Genomic DNA, 16,158 nt, shown 5'->3' on the forward strand with positions numbered 1-16,158 from the left:
TAAATTAAAGGAATTAAACTAAAAGTCAATACAGAAAGAAATAAGGAAAATTCCCAAATATGGGGAAATTGAATCATGTGTTTCTAAGTAAGCTATGGGTGAAAGAAGAATTCACAGAAGTTAGAAAATATTTTTAACTGAATGAAGAAAATATTTTAAACTGAATGAAAATAAAAATACAGCATATCAAAGTATTTGGTATGTAGCTAAAGCAGTGCTAAGAAATTAACTTATAGCTTTAAATACTTATATACTAGAAAAGAAGAAAGGTGTAAAATCAGTTATCTAAGCTCTTGCCTTAAAAAGCTAGAAAAGAGGGCTTCCCTGGTGGCGCAGTGGTTGGGGGGTCTACCTGCCGATGCGGGGGACACGGGTTCGTGCCCTGGTCCGGGAGGATCCCGCGTGCCGCGGAGCGGCTGCGCCCGTGGGCCATGGCTGCTGGGCTTGCGTGTCTGGAGCCTGTTGCTCCGCGGCGGGAGGGGCCACAGCAGTGAGAGGCCCGTGTACCGCAAAAAAAAAAAAAAAAAAAAAAGCTAGAAAAGAAATAGTAAGTTAAGCCCAAAGTAAATAGAAGAAAGGAAATAATAAAGATCAGAGCAGAACTCAGGTAAGTGGAAAACAGAGAAAGCCAATGAGATGAAAATCTCATTCTTAGAAAATTCAGTAAAATTGATAAACCTTTAACTAGAACAATTAAGAAAAAAGATGTAAATTAACAATATTAGGAATAAAAGATGTTATTACAGATACATAGATACTTAACAAGATAATAAAAGAATATTATGAACAACTTTACACCAACCAGTTTGACAACTTAGGTGAAATGGACAAATTCCCTGAAAAATATAAATGACCAAAAACTGACTCAAGAAGAACTAGAAAATCTAAATAGACCTATATAGAATAAGGAAATTCAGTTAGTAATTAAAAACCTTCCAACAACAAAAAAATTCAGGCCAGTGGCGTAATTGGTAATTCTGTCAAACACTGAAAAAAGAAAAAATATAATTCCTACCCAAATTTTCAGAAAATATAGGCGTAAGGAGAACATCACAACTCATTTTATGAGGCCAGTATTACCTGGATACCAAAGCCAAAGAAAGACATCACAAGAAAAGAAAACTAGCAGTGAATATTCCTCATGGACATAGACACAGAAATCCTTAACAAAATATTAGCATATTAAATCTAGCAATATATGAAAAGGATAATACATCATGGCCATGTGGGATTTATCCCAACAATGAAAGACTGGTTTAACTTCCAAAAATCAATTCAGTGTAATACATAATGCTAATAAGATAAAGTTGAAAAATTGTATGATCATCTCAGTGGATGCAGAAAAAGTATTTGACAAAATTCAACATAAACACAAACACAAACTGGGATGAAGGCAACTTTTTCAACTTGATAAAGAATATCTATGAAAACACAACTAAAATCATACCTCATGGTGAATGATTTTGTTTTTCCAATTAAGATCAAGAACAAGGCAAGGATGTTGCTCTCACCACTTTTATTCAACATTATGCTAGAGGTCCTAGCTGATGCGATAAGAAAAAGAAACGAAAGGACAATACAGAATAGAAAGGAAGAAGTAAAACTGTTTTATTCACAGCTGGCACGTGTGTAGAAAGTTCTAAGGGATCTGCATTAAAAAAATTATAGAACTAATGCATCAATTTAGCAAGGCTGTAGGATACAAGATAATTAACAAGGATTAATTATATTCCTATATACCAGTAACGAACAATCCAAAAGTGAAATTAAAAAACAGAACCACATTAGCATTATGTAATTACTTAGAAATAAATTTAACAAGATATGCAAAGCCTGTGCACTACAAATTTTTGCTGACAGAAATTAAAGAAGATCTAAATTAATTGAGAGTTATATCATGTTCTTGAATTGGAAGACTGAATATTGTTAGGATGGAAGTTCTTATGAAATTGATCTATAGAGTCAATGCAGTTTGAATCAAAATCTTGTCAGTCTTTCATAGAAATTGAAAACTGGTTCCAAAATTTATATGGAAGTGCAAGGACATAAAGCAGCCAAAAAATATTTTTTTTAAGTATGAAATCTGAGGACTTAACAGTACCTGACTTTTTGGACTTGCTGTAAAGCTACAGTAGTCAATATAGTACAGTATCGGCATAAGGATTGACATATAGATGGATGGGGGGAAAATGAGAGTCTAGAAATAGAACCATGCTTAATGTAATTGATTTTTTACAAAGACACCAAGGTAATTCAAGGAGGAAGGAATAATCTTTTCAAAAAATGGTGCTAGGATGACTAGATATCCATATGGAGGAATTTTTTAAATTCTTAACACTAAACCCCAAAATTTATTTGAAATGGATCCTAGACCTAAACATAAATGATAAAAAAATAATCATGCTAAGCGAAAGAAGCTAGACACAAAAGATTCCATACTGTATGATTCCATTTATGTAAATCTCTAGAATAAGCAAAGCTATTGTGACAGAAACCAGGTTAGTAGTTACCGAGGACCTGGGGTAGGAGTGGAGATGGACTGTAAAGTAAGAAAACTTTTCGTGATGAGTAATTGAAGTGTTTTTAACTTGAATGTGGTGGTAGTTTTCGCAACTGTGTACATTTGCCAAGACTCCTCGAATTGAATTTTAAGTTATACCTCAAATAAAGCTGAAATAAAAATAATACAATCATGTATTTTTAAAATACTATGAAAAGTTAATAAAAACAGCAGTTTACTACCCCTCGTTTCTCCTGTCCTGTCCCCCTAACCTGTCTTGTCCCATGTCATTCTTCAGAAAAACCATTTTCAACTATTTTATCTACTTTTTCTATTTACCACCTTATAATAATGGGGTATATATACTCCTGTCTCTTGGTCCACCAATATTTAACATACATTGATTTCCTCCTATAACATGATTTTAACTCTCAATGCCTTCCTTCACCTTATCTTGTCATCCTGATGTATTTAACTATTACTTAGTGCTTTCATTAACCATACTTAGTGCTTTCATTATTATGACCATAAAAGTATTGTTCAACAGTGAAGCAAACAGCGCATATGATTATGTCTTTTCTTGTACAACTTTTGTTGTTGTTGCTGTTTCAATTAAATAATTAAGTCAGTTTAAAATTTTGCTTAGTTAAGGTTGCATCTGAGTCTGTCTTCCCAGAGGCTTCAAACCATCTTTGTAATAATAACTTTCACCTGTAGGATAATTAGTTTGGTTATTTTCCTAAGATACCTTCCTAGAGCCTTCAATTTTTCTGATTTAATCTTCACTGCCCTTTAGGTCTGTTTCACAGCTGTTGTCTTTTGACTTCTCTTTGCTCTTATCCTGGAAATTCCCTACCCCTGCTTCCTGTGTTGGAGGCTTGATTTCCCATGTCCCATACCTTCATGGTGTACCCTCTCATTTACAAGACCATACTCTCTAGTGGCTTCCTGAAAAGGGATAACTGAGGGGTAAATTGTTTGAGATTTTACATACCTGAATATGTCATAGTCTACTCCTGTAGTTATGTGGATACTTTTGGTGAGTGTAGAATTCTAGATTGAAAATCATTTTTACTCAGAATGTTTAAAGTATTGCTGCTGTAATATATTCTGGCTTCCCGTTTTGCTATTGCATGATCTAGTGCCATTCTGGCTCCTGATCTTTTATTTGGCTTGTGTGGGGGGTTGGGGGGTGGGTGGGTGTCTTTAGAAGTTATTATTATCTTCCCTTCAGGCCTGGTGTTCTGAAATTTTATGGCACTGTATCTTGGTGTGGGTCTCTTCCTTTATTGTGCTATGCACTCAGTAGGTCCTTGCTTTCTGCAGACTTACATCTTTCAGTTCTTGGACATTTTCTTGCCTTTCTTTTTTGATATTTTCTCTCCTGTTTTCATTGTTGTTTCTGGAATTCCTACAAGTCAGATATTAGACTTCCTGAATTGCTCTTTCTGGTTTTTTACCTTTCCGCCCTATTACTCATCTCTTTCTTTTTATTCTGCCTTCTGGAAAATTGCCTTGACTTTAAACGTTTATTGAATTTTTTTTTCAGCTCTTATTCTCTGATTCTTTTTTTCTTACTGGTTCCTCTTCTGGTTAATGATGCAATATCTTCTCTTATCTGAGAATATTTTAATTAGTTTCTTTGACATTTTCTTCTGTCCCATCATTCTCTGTTTCTCAGCACTCCTGTTTTGTTTTGGTCTCTGTCTTTAATATTGGAGGCTTCCTCAAAAGCATAAAGATCCTTGGCTGTCATTCATATTTAAAAAGTATTAAAAGCTGATAAAAAGCTCTGACTTTGAGGGCAGAGCTCTTGTCTGTTAGTGGACTGTGCTGTAGGAAATCCTTAAATGTCATGATCTTACTCTATGTTAGTCAGTTTTGGCTTCTTTTCTGGAGAAAAATCTACCATCTCTTATGTGGGGCTACTTATATGTTCTAGAGATTTACTGAAGAAAGGGGCTTTGAATCTCATTAGACTTTCAAATAATCCTCTGGTTTTAGTCACAACTTTACCCTTAGCTATTTCTGTGTCTATTTAAGTCCAAAGACTTTGGGGTTTAGTTTTTCCAGAAACTATGCCTTCTGATTTCCGAAGGATTGGGAAGCCATTGACTACACTAAGAGGAGTTGGAGACCTGAAGTTCTAATAGTTCCAGGTATTTCCTTGTCCTGAACCTTTCTTTCTTTCTTTTTTTAATAGATCTTTATTGGAGTATAATTGCCTCACAGTACTGTGTTAGTTTCTGTTGTACAACAAAGTGAATCAGCCATATGCATACATATATGCACATATCCCCTCCCTCTTGAGCCTCCCTCCCACCCTCCTTATCCCATCCTTCTAGGTCATCACAAAGCACCAAGCTGATCTCTCTGTGCTATGCTGCTGCTTTGCACTAGCTAACTGTTTTACATTCAGTAGTGTATATATGTCAACGCTACTCTCATTTCACTCCAGCTTCCCCCTCCCACCCCGTGTCCTCAAGTCCATTATCTATGTCTACATCTTTATTCCTGCCCTGCCACTAGGTTCATCAGTACCTTTTTCTTTTTTTAATTCCATATATATGTGTTAGCATACATTACTTGTTTTCCTCTTTCTGACTTACTTCACTCTGTGTGACAGTCTCTGGGTCCATCCACCTCACTACAAATAACTCAGTTTTGTTTCTTTTCATGGATGAGTAATATTCCATTGTATATATGTGCCACATCTTCTTTATCCATTCCTCTGTCGATGGACACTTAGGTTGCTTCCATGTCCTGGCTATTGTAAATAAAGCTGCAGTGAACATTGTGGTACATGACTCCTTTTGAATTATGGTTTTCTCGGGATATATGCCCAGGAGTGGGATTGCTGGGTCGTATGGTAGTTCTATTTTTAGTTTTTTAAGGAACCTCCACACTGTTCTCCTTAGTGGCTATATCAATTTACATTCCCACCAGCAGTGCAAGAGGGTTCCCTTTTCCCCACATGCTTTCCAGCATTTATTGTTTGTAGATATTTTGATAATGGCCATTCTGACCAGTGTGAGGTGATAACTTATTGTAGTTTTGATTTGCAGTTCTCTAATAATTAGTGATGTTGAGCATCTTTTCATGTGCCTCTTGGCCATCTGTATGGCTTCCTCGGTGAAATGTCTATTTAGGTCTTCTGCCCATTTCTTAATTGAATTGTTTGTTTTTTTTATATTGAGCTCCATGAGCTGTTTGTATATTTTGGAGATTAATCCTTTGTCCATTGTTTCATTTGCAAATATTTTCTCCCATTCTGAGGGTTGTCTTTTCGTCTTGTTTATGGTTTCCTTTGCTGTGCCAAAGCTTTGAAGTTTAATTAGGTCCCATTTGTTTCTTTTTGTTTTATTTCCAGTACTCTAGGAGGTGGGTCAAAAAAGATCTTGCTGTGGTTTATGTCAAAGAGTGTTTTTCCTCTAAGAGTTTTACAGTATCTGGTCTTACATTTAGGTCTTTAATCCATTTTGAGTTGATTTTTGTTTATGGTGTTAGAGAGTCTTCTAATTTCATTCTTTTACATGTAGCTGTCCAGTTTTCCCAGCACCACTTATTGAAGAGGCTGTCTGTTCTCCATTGTATGTCCTTGCCTCCTTTGTCATAAATTACATCACCATATGTGTGTGGGTTTATTCTGGGTTTTCTATCCTGTACCATTGATCTGTATTTCTGTTTTTGTGCCAGTACCATACTGTCTTGATTACTGTAGCTTTGTAGTATAGTTTGAAGTTGGGGAGCCTGATTCATCCAGCTCCGTTTTTCTTTCTCAAGATTGCTTTGGCTATTCGGGGTCTTTTGTGTTTCCATACGAATTGTGAAATATTTTGTTCTAATTCTGTGAAGAATGTCATTGGTAGCTTGATAGGGATTGTATTGAATCTGTAGATTGCTTTGGGTAGTATAGTCATTTTCACAGTATTGATTCTTCCAATCCAGTAACATGGTATATTTCTCCACCTGTTTATATCATCTTTGCTTACTTTCATCAGTGTTTTATAGTTTTCTGAGTACAAGTCTTTCACCTCCTTAGGTTGGTTTATTCCTAGGTATTTTATTCTTTTTGTTGTGATGGTAAATGGGATTGTTTCCTTAATTTCTGTTTCTGATCTTTTGTTGTTAGGGTATAGAGATCTTTTGTTGTTAGGGTATAGGTGCCAGAGATTCCTGGGATTAATTTTGAATCTTGCAACCTTACCAAATTCATTGATTAGATCTAGTAGTTTTCTGGTGGCATCTTTAGGAATTTCTATGTATAGTATCATGTCATCTGCAAACAGGACAGTTTTACTTCTTCTTTTCCAATTTGTATTCCTTTTATTTTTTTTTTCTCTGATTGCCATGTCTAAGACTTCCCAGAAATATGTTGAATAAGAGTGGCGAGAGTGGACATCCTTGTCTTGTTCCTGATTTTAGTGGAAATGCTTTCAGTTTTTCACCATTGAGTATGATGTTTGCGGTGGGTTTGTCATATATGGCCTTTATTATGTTGAGGTAGGTTCCCTCTATGCACAATTTCTGGAGAGTTTTTATCATAAATGGGTGTTGAATTTTGTCAAAAACTTTTCCTGTGTCTATTGAGATAATCATATATGGTTTCTATTCCTTAATTTGTTGATGTGGTGTATCACATTGATTGATTTGCGTATCATGAAGAATCCTTGCACCCCTGGGAGAAATCCCACTTGATCATGCTATATGATCCTTTTAATATGCTGTTGGATTCTGTTTGCTAGTATTTTGTTTAGGAATTTTGCATCTATGTTCATCAGTGATATTGGTCTATAATTTTCTTTTTTGTGATATTTTTTTCTGGTTTTGGTATCAGGGTGATGGTGGCTTCATAGAATGAATTTGGGAGTGTTCCTTCCTCTGCAATTTTTTGGAAGAGTTTGAGAAGGATGGGTGTTAGCTCTTCTCAGAATGGTTGGTAGAATTTGCCTGTGAAGCCATCTGGTCCTGGACTTCTGTTTGTTGGGAAGATTTTAAATTACAGTTTCAATTTCATTACTTGTGATAGGTCTGTTTATATTTTCTACTTCTTCCTGGTTCAGTCTTGGAAAATTGTAACTTTCCAAGATTTGTCCTTTTCTTCGTGGTTGTCCATTTTATTGGCATATAGTTGTTTTTGGTAGTTTCTTATAATCCTTTGTATTTCTGCGGTGTCAGTTGTGATTCCTCCTTTTTTATTTCTAATTTTCTTGATTTGCGTCCTCTCCCTTTTTTTCTTGATGAGTCTGGATAAGGGTTTACCAGTTTTGTTTATCTTCTCAAAAAACCAGCTTTTAGTTTTATTGACCTTTGCTATTGTTTCTTCATTACTATTGCATTTATTTCTGCTCTGATCTTTATGATATTTTTCCTTCTACTGACTTTGGGTTTTCTTCTTCTTTCTCTAGTTGCTTTAGGTGTAGGGTTAAATTGTTTGAGATTTTTCTTGTTTCTTGACGTGAGATTGATTGCTGTAAACTTCCCTCTTAGAACTGCTTTTGCTGCATCACATGTTTTAGGTCGTTGTGTTTTCCTTGTCATTTGTTTCTATGTATTTTTTAATTTCTTTGATTTCTTCAGTGATCTCTTGGTTATTTAGTAGCACACTGTTTAACCTCCATGTATTTGTCTTTTTTACAGTTTTTTTTCCTGTAATTGATTTCCAGTCTCATAACGTTGTGGTCAGAAAAGATGCTTGATACAATTCCAATTTTCTTAAATTTTCCGAGGCTTGATTTGTGACCCAAGATGTGATCTATCCTGGAGAATGTTCCATGTGCACTTGAGAAGAAAGTGTATTCTGCCACTTTCAGGTGGAATGTTCTATAAATATCAATTAAATCTCTCTGGTCTATTGTGTCATTTAAAGCTTGTGTTTCCTTATTTATTTTCTGTTTGGATGATCTGTCCATTGGTGTAAGTGGGATGTTAAAGTCCCCTACTATGATTGTGTTACTGTCAATTTCCCCTTTCATGTTTGTTAGCATTTGCCTTATGTATTGAGGTGCTCCTATGTTGGGTGCATAAACATTTGTAATTGTTATATCTTCTTCTTGTATTGATGCCTTGATCATTATGTAGTGTCCTTCCTTATCTTTTGTAACAGTCTTTATTTGAAAGTCTATTTTATCTGATATGACTATTGCTACTCTAGCTCTCTTTTGATTTCCATTTGCATGGAATATCTTTTTCCACCCCTTCATTTCAGTCTGTATGCGTCCCTAGGTCTGACATGGGTCTCTTGTAGACAGCATATATATGGGTCTTGTTTTTGTATCCATTCCCGCAGTCTGTGTCTTTTGGTTGTGGCATTTAATCCATTTACATTCAAGGTTATTATCGACATGTATGTTCCTATTACCATTTTCTTAATTGTTTTTGTTTTGTTTTTGTGGGTCTTTTTCTTCTCTTGTGTTTCTCATCACTTTTGTTTGTCTGAAAAGCTTTTGATTTCTCCTTCAAATCTGAATGAGCTCCTTGCTAGGTAGAGTAATCTTGGTTGTAGGTTTTTCTCTTTCATCACTTTAAGTATATCCTGCCACTCCCTTCTGGCCTGCAGAGTTTCTGCTGAAAAATCAGTTGATAACCTTATGGGGCTTCCTTTGTATGTTATTTTTTGCTTTTCCCTTGCTGCTTTTAATATTTTTTCTTGGAATTTAATTTTTGTTAGTTTGGTTAATATGTGTCTTTGTGTGTTTCTCCTAGGGTTTATCCTGTATGGGACTCTCTATGCTTCCTGGACTTGGATGACTCTTTCCTTTCCTGTGTTAGAAAAGTTTTCCACTATAATCTCTTCAAATATTTTCTTAGACCCCTTCTTTTTCTCTTCTGCTTCCGGGACCCCTGTAATTCGAATGTTGGTGCGTTTAGTGTTGTCCCATAGGTCTCTGAGATTGTCTTCAATTCTTTTCATTCTTTTTTCTTTATTCTGCTCTTTTACAGTTATTTCCACCATTTTGTCTTCCAGCTCACTTATTCATTCTTCTGCCTCATTAATTATGTCACTGATTCCTTCTAGAGTAGTTTTCATTTCAGTTATTGTACTGTTCATCTCTGTCTCTTTGTTCTTTAGTTCTTCTAGATCTTTGTTAAACATTTTTTGTATTTTCTCAATCCATGCCTCCATTCTATTTCTGAGATTCTGGATCATCTTTACTCTCATTACTCTAAATTATTTTTCAGGTAGATTGCCTATTTCCTCTTCATTTATTTGGTCTTGTAGGTTTTTACCCTGCTCCTTCATCTGTGACATATTTTTTTGCCATCTCATTTTTTTTTTCCCTTTTTTTAATGAGTGCGATTGTGTTCCTGTCTTACTGGTTGTTTGGCCTGAGGCTTCCAACACTGCAGTTTGTAGGCTGTTGGGTAGAGCTGGGTCTTGGTGCTGAGATGATGACTGAGATGATGATTCCCTGGGGTCTGAGGTTCTCTGTTAGTCCAGTGGTTCAGACTCAGAGCTCCCACTGCAGGAGCTTCGGCCTGACCACTGGCTTGTGAACCAAGATCCCACAAGCCGCATGGGGTGGTTTGCTTGGGGGTTCTTCCTATCTCCTTGGGCGTCGGGGTCACCCACCAGCATCCAGCAGCTGCCCTAGTTGTCGGGAGATGTGAACTCTGCGTCTTTCCACACTGCCATCTTGACTCCTCCCCTCCCTGGTCCTGAACCTTTCTGAGGTTCTGTGAGAATTGGCTTGCTTATTATCTATAGACAGTTAAATTTAATATTCCTTACTTGACTTACCATTTTTTATTCCCCTGTCTGAGCTATTTGTAAATTACAAAAAAAAAAATTAGCCCTTTGTCATATATGTTGCAAATATATCTTCCCAGTTTGCCAATGGTCTTACAATTTGGTTTATGGTACTTTTGCCAAAAAATCTTTGACTTTTTAGTCATATTTCTCTATCTTTTTCTGTATGACTTTTCAGTATTGTAGCATTAATATATAAATAAACCATAGTTTTCCTTTATATGAACAATAATCAATTATATAATGGAAAAGAAGAACCCATTCACAAAATTAACAAGATCACTTATCTGCAAACAGTTATCTGTTATCTGTAACCGTTACCTGTTAATAAGCCATAACAGAACTTACATAAAGAAATCTTTTAAAATTCTACTGAGAAGGCAAAAATTTCTTGAACAGAATACGAAAAGCACTAATCATAAAAGAAAATTAGATAAATAGGACTATCAAAGTTAACATTTTTTGCTCATCAAAAGACAACAGGAGGATGAGTAGACATGCCACAGAATTGAAAAAAATATTCTTAGTACTTACAAGTGACAAAAAAAACTTATTTCCAGAATATATAAAGAACCTGAAATCAACATTTAAAAAAATCAACTATATGGGGCTTCCCTGGTGGCTCAGTGGTTGAGAGTCCACCTGCCGATGCAGGGGACATGGGTTCGTGCCCAGTCTGGGAAGATCCCACATGCCGCGGAGCGGCTAGGCCCGTGAGCCATGGCTGCTGAGCCTATGCGTCCAGAGCCTGTGCTCTGCAACAGGAGAGGCCACAACAGTGAGAGGCCCGCATACCGCAAAAAAAAAAAAAAATCAACTACTAAATAAAAATGGGTAAAAGACACAAATAGACATTTCACAGAAGATATACAAATGGCTAATAACACATGAAAAGATTTTCAACATCATTAGTCATTAGTAAATGCAAATTAAAACAATAGTGTTTTAATTTGTAGAGCTATCACTACCTACCCAGTAGAATAGTTAAAATTAAAAAGTGATACCACTAAATAGTTATGAGGATGTAGGCCAGCTGGAACTCTGTTTTATTGCTGGTGGGAATACAAAATGATCAACCACTTTGGAGAACTGGTAGACAGTTTCTTATAAAGTTAAACATAACATTTACCTTATGTGTCAGTTTACTAAAACCAGGTTTGATGGTTTGCTAGGAGGACTCACAGGACTCAGCATGTAGTCATACTCATTGCTGTGATTTATTACAGCAAAGGATACAAAGCTCAATCAGCAAACGGAAAAGGTTCGTTGGGAGAAACCCAGGGGAGACCAGGTGCAAGCTTCCAAGGGTCCTCTCCCAGTATAGTCACGCAAGGTACATTTAATTTCCCCAGCAAGGAGTTGTGACAACATGTGAAATGTAGCCAATCAGGAAAGCTTGTTAGAGATTCAGTGCTGCACAAGTATAGCTTTAGAGGCTGATCCCTCTGCCCAGCACATACCCAAATTTCAGAAGGAAAGCAGGCATTAGAAGTAAACCATATTGTTTCCAATGAACAGTTCAGGTACAGTGAGCCACTCTTATCAGTTAGGGGGTGGAAATCCTCCCAGTATCCAACATCCAAATTCCCAGACACTAACCAAGGGCTAGCTTTGCAAGCAGAACTTTTTAAGGATAAGCAGTCAGTTTATACTCTGTAGAACCCAGCATTTCACTCCTAAGTATTCACCAAACAAAAACACTAAAACAAAAACAATAAAAACTGATGTAAGAACGTCCATAGCCAAAACTGGGAATAGCTCCAACAACTGGAGAATAGATAAACAAGTTGTAGTATATTTTGGAATGCTACTTGGTGATTTAAAGGAACTGATTAGTGATACATTAACAACATGGATAAATCTCAAAAATAATGAAGGAAAAGAAGCCAAGTACAAAAGAGTATATACTGTGTGATTTGATTTACATGAAGTCAAGAACCAGAAATACTAATCTATAATTACAGAAATCAAAATGTGATTGGGGCATAGAGAGAAGTTAACTGGAAAAGAGCATGAGGGGACATTCTGGGGTAATAGAAATGTTCTGTGTCTTGTGTGGTGGTTACACAGGTGTAAAAAGCTATTAAAAATCATCAAACAACATTTACGATATAAGCAGTTCATCGTATGTTAATTATAATTCAATTTTAAAATAACTACTGAGGAACATTGAAAAATAGATGTGGAAATACATACTTGAATAGGAAGATTATTTTGTAAACATGTCAGTTCTATCTCAGCATAAATCAGGTGTTCTTAATCAAAATATGACCAGGTTTTGCTTTGAGCTGTTTTTGAACTTAACAAAATGATTCTAAAGTTCATCTGGAATTGAAAGTCAAGTTTAATGAGACTGTGAGGGACTAGAGGGAAGGCATTTGGGTTGAATTTAAAGAATGATTGAAATGGCAATGAATAGGAATGGAGATTGAAGAAAGATCATGGACCCTATTTACAAATGCAAAGAAGACTGAAGAGAAAAGATTGATCCAATAGGATTAGAGTTTGGAGTGTGGGTCAGGAGGGGGAGAGTAAAGGCAGACCATTGTTGTAATGGTTCATGAGGCTTTGAGTTTGAGCTGTTTTGTAGATACTAGAGATTCATCATATTATTTTAATTGAGTAATGGTATAATTAGATGTGTGTTTTAGGTAGCCACTTCTAGTGACACTGTGGATAATGAATTGGGAAGGGGAAAAATTAAATAGTGTATGTTTTCAGGGCTTTTTGCCTTAGTTTATACTGCCCACTTAACCTGCTGTGCCCTCTGTACCTGTCAGAAATCCTTTTCATTTCATCTTATAGAAAGCAATTGCTTAATGAATGCTCATTGAATTATAAACAAGTCATTGTTCCATGTGAGAACTCTTTAAGGCCTAATAGTGATAGAGAAGATGGCCAAAAAAAAAAAAAGATGAATTTGAGGGCAGTTTAGTGGATGGAAGTGACGTCATGCAAGAGGAGTTGAGAATTCCAAAGGTTCTATCTAACCTTGGAGATTGAGAGAGTGGTGATGTCATGAAAAATCCCCACATTTGAGTAATAAGCAGAGTAAGAGGTACCAACAAAAGAAACAATTAAAGGAGTCCAGAAAAATACCACAGAAAGATTATTTTGACTTTGAGGAAACTTTGGGGAAAAACTTTAAATCATTTATAATATTAATAGTTCCTTACCTTTGTAATTTTAAGTTTTTAATTTTGAAGGTATTTTAACATGAGATATAACATATGAACCTGAGAACTTTTTGACATTTACCATTGTAGAAATATACACTTTTAGAATGTTCTCTATGTATACTGTATTGTAGTGACTTTGTAATAGATACTTGAATAGCGAGAGAGAAGTAGAGAATGTGTGAGTGAACACATGTGTATATGTGTCTGTATTTTGTCCTGGGAAAATGACATCTTGACAGGACAGAAGAACAAAAGAACAGTATTGAAAATAGCTAGAGTAAAGGTTGTTTTTCTGTCACCACACAGCAGATATGGAGAGTAGTAAAAGCTGTAAAAGCTGATGGACAGTAGTAAAAGCTGATGGACAGCTGTGCTAGTTTTGGAGTGTTCTAATAGAGAAAAGAAACATTCTGTTCCTTTTATTCAGAAAATGAATTTCTAGGCTAAATTACTAGTTTCAGTAATAAGTTTCATATTCTGACCAAAGAAACATTTTTTTTTACCCTGGGGATAATGACTCATGCTCTTCTCAGAGTTTTGCTTTTGTGGAAACTAAAGTGCAGTCATAAATACAGCACTGTTACTTGGATCTTAGTGTTAATGATACTATTGTGAGTAGACTAGTGATGGGTAAGAACACTAGTATTGTAAGGCCACTTGTAACAAAGGAACCAAGCACAGGCTTTAATTAGCTGATTCCTAGAGATGTAAAAGTCGTTAAAAATGTAACGTTAAGTTACATTTAAAAGTTATTAAATGTTATTTAATATTAATATTAAATATTAATTAATAGTAATGATAATTATTATTTAATTAATATTAATTAATTATTATTAAGATTAACATATTAATAACTTTTACGTGTAAAAGTTATTAAAAATAAAAACTAATAAGCTAGTTATCATGATTTTGTTGATTATGCTATAAAAATAGAACATACTTTTATCTTTTTTAAAAAAAATACTTCATTGTTTTAAAGACTTTGTGACAGAAGGTAAATTTCTGACTTCCAGTAGAGACAGTGGAGATACTTTATTTTCTTCTGTGCATTCTTTTCTTATATCACTGAAAATTGGTATGAGAGTATCAAATTATAATCACATAGACCATAAAGCAACTATCAAAAATAGAGATTATTAGTATTGACTAGATAAGTTAAAAGTTTATGTTCCAGTTTTAGTTTAACCTTAATCTTGCAATTTAAGAAATAGAGATTTAAACGTGCTCTTTATGTGCCGTAATAAAAGCTCTCATGCTGAATTTTCACCACATCAGGATTCTCCAATGTGTCCATTCCTGTAATAACCATTATTGAGCACATACACAAAAGTCTCTGTTAATGTCCCCCACAGTGTCTCTCTTCAACCTAGGAACTGTCCTGTATCTCTTCACTTTAATCTTTGCAATCGTTCTCTTTCTTGAGATACTACTCCCTAGTGAAGGTTTAGAATTTTAGCTCTTTAAGTTCCCTTTTTCAAACTTTCTTATGGCTCCCTCTGTGCATTTATTTTAATTTCAGCAAAATTAACTAATGAATCATAATATGTGAAGCAGTTGTTGGGATAATAATTTAATGACTTACATTCAGTAACCAGTTTTAAAGTTTCTGTCAGTTGATACGTATTAAAGAAGCACTTTAACTTATTGAATTATAAGGTAATTTATTGTTTAACTTTATGCCTTAGGTGATCAACTGATGACATATTAAGCAGCAGTGGATAAAATGGAAATATTCTACTTACTGATCACTTATTTTGCTGTTTATACACAGTTACACCCATTTCAGTTTGTCATTCTCATTGCTCTCATGTTAAGGTATAGTAACCATGATTTCCCAGATACTTGGTACATTGTACTATATCAAGTATACATGAATAGTGTTTGAAAAGGCAAAGTGAAACCCATCTACTAATATTTCTCTTCCATCATTAAATGGATTCTAAAGTATCTTACCCATATTGTGTTGGCTAAAAAATTGAGTTTTTAAAAAAATACCTATGCTTACATGACTACACATTGTTGTTGTTATCAGTCGTAGGACTGCTTCTCTTCACATCTTGACTAGGTGATGTTTGTGCTGCGGTTAAGCTACCCTCTCTCTGATTGCGCTTCTGGGAGATCTGCATTCCTTTGCTTGCCAGACAGCTATCCTGTATTACTCCAAATTTTGCTTTAGTGAAGTAGCCCTTTTTACCAGATATCAAATACTGAAGTATGATAAATCACTATTAAATATGGTCAATAATTGCTTGCAGGGGAGTTTTTCACTATTACTAGTATAATACTAAAGTATTCTGTTATTGCCAGAAAATGGAGCAGATGGCAAGGAGTTACATCAGAATATAATATTACTGTTTGGTCTTTATCGTTGAAAAAGCAAAATTTTTAAATCAAGTTTCTACTGTATTTCATGTCTTTCATCCAGTGTTGTAGCATCCCTCTTGAACTGTATTGTTACCTGTAGATAGACTTGGGTGGCACTCATTGAACAAATAATACAATATCTTACATTTATTAGAGTATAGTTTGAAGAAAATGGAACATATTTTCAAGTAGCTGTCTATAGGTTTATTTGATTAAGTTCAGTAAAACTAGGGACTGCTTGTTTTGGCCAATAAATTTGGCATGTGAAATAAGCATATTAAAAATAGACATTATATGATCATCTTAAGTGAAATTTAATGAAGTAAAATGTGAGTGCCCTATGCATTCTATGCTTTGTATCTATT

The 16,158-nt window shown here is 35.1% G+C and overlaps 1 protein-coding gene across 1 annotated transcript in view; it reads left to right on the forward strand.

The window, feature by feature from the left end:
• Positions 1-16,158, forward strand: part of PIK3CA (phosphatidylinositol-4,5-bisphosphate 3-kinase catalytic subunit alpha) — a 115,780-nt gene that overhangs the window by 46,237 nt on the left and 53,385 nt on the right. The gene's annotated exons all lie outside the window — the stretch shown is intronic.

Source organism: Lagenorhynchus albirostris, chromosome 5 (genome assembly GCF_949774975.1).
Source record: "Lagenorhynchus albirostris chromosome 5, mLagAlb1.1, whole genome shotgun sequence".
Classification (NCBI taxonomy): Eukaryota; Metazoa; Chordata; class Mammalia; order Artiodactyla; family Delphinidae; genus Lagenorhynchus; species Lagenorhynchus albirostris.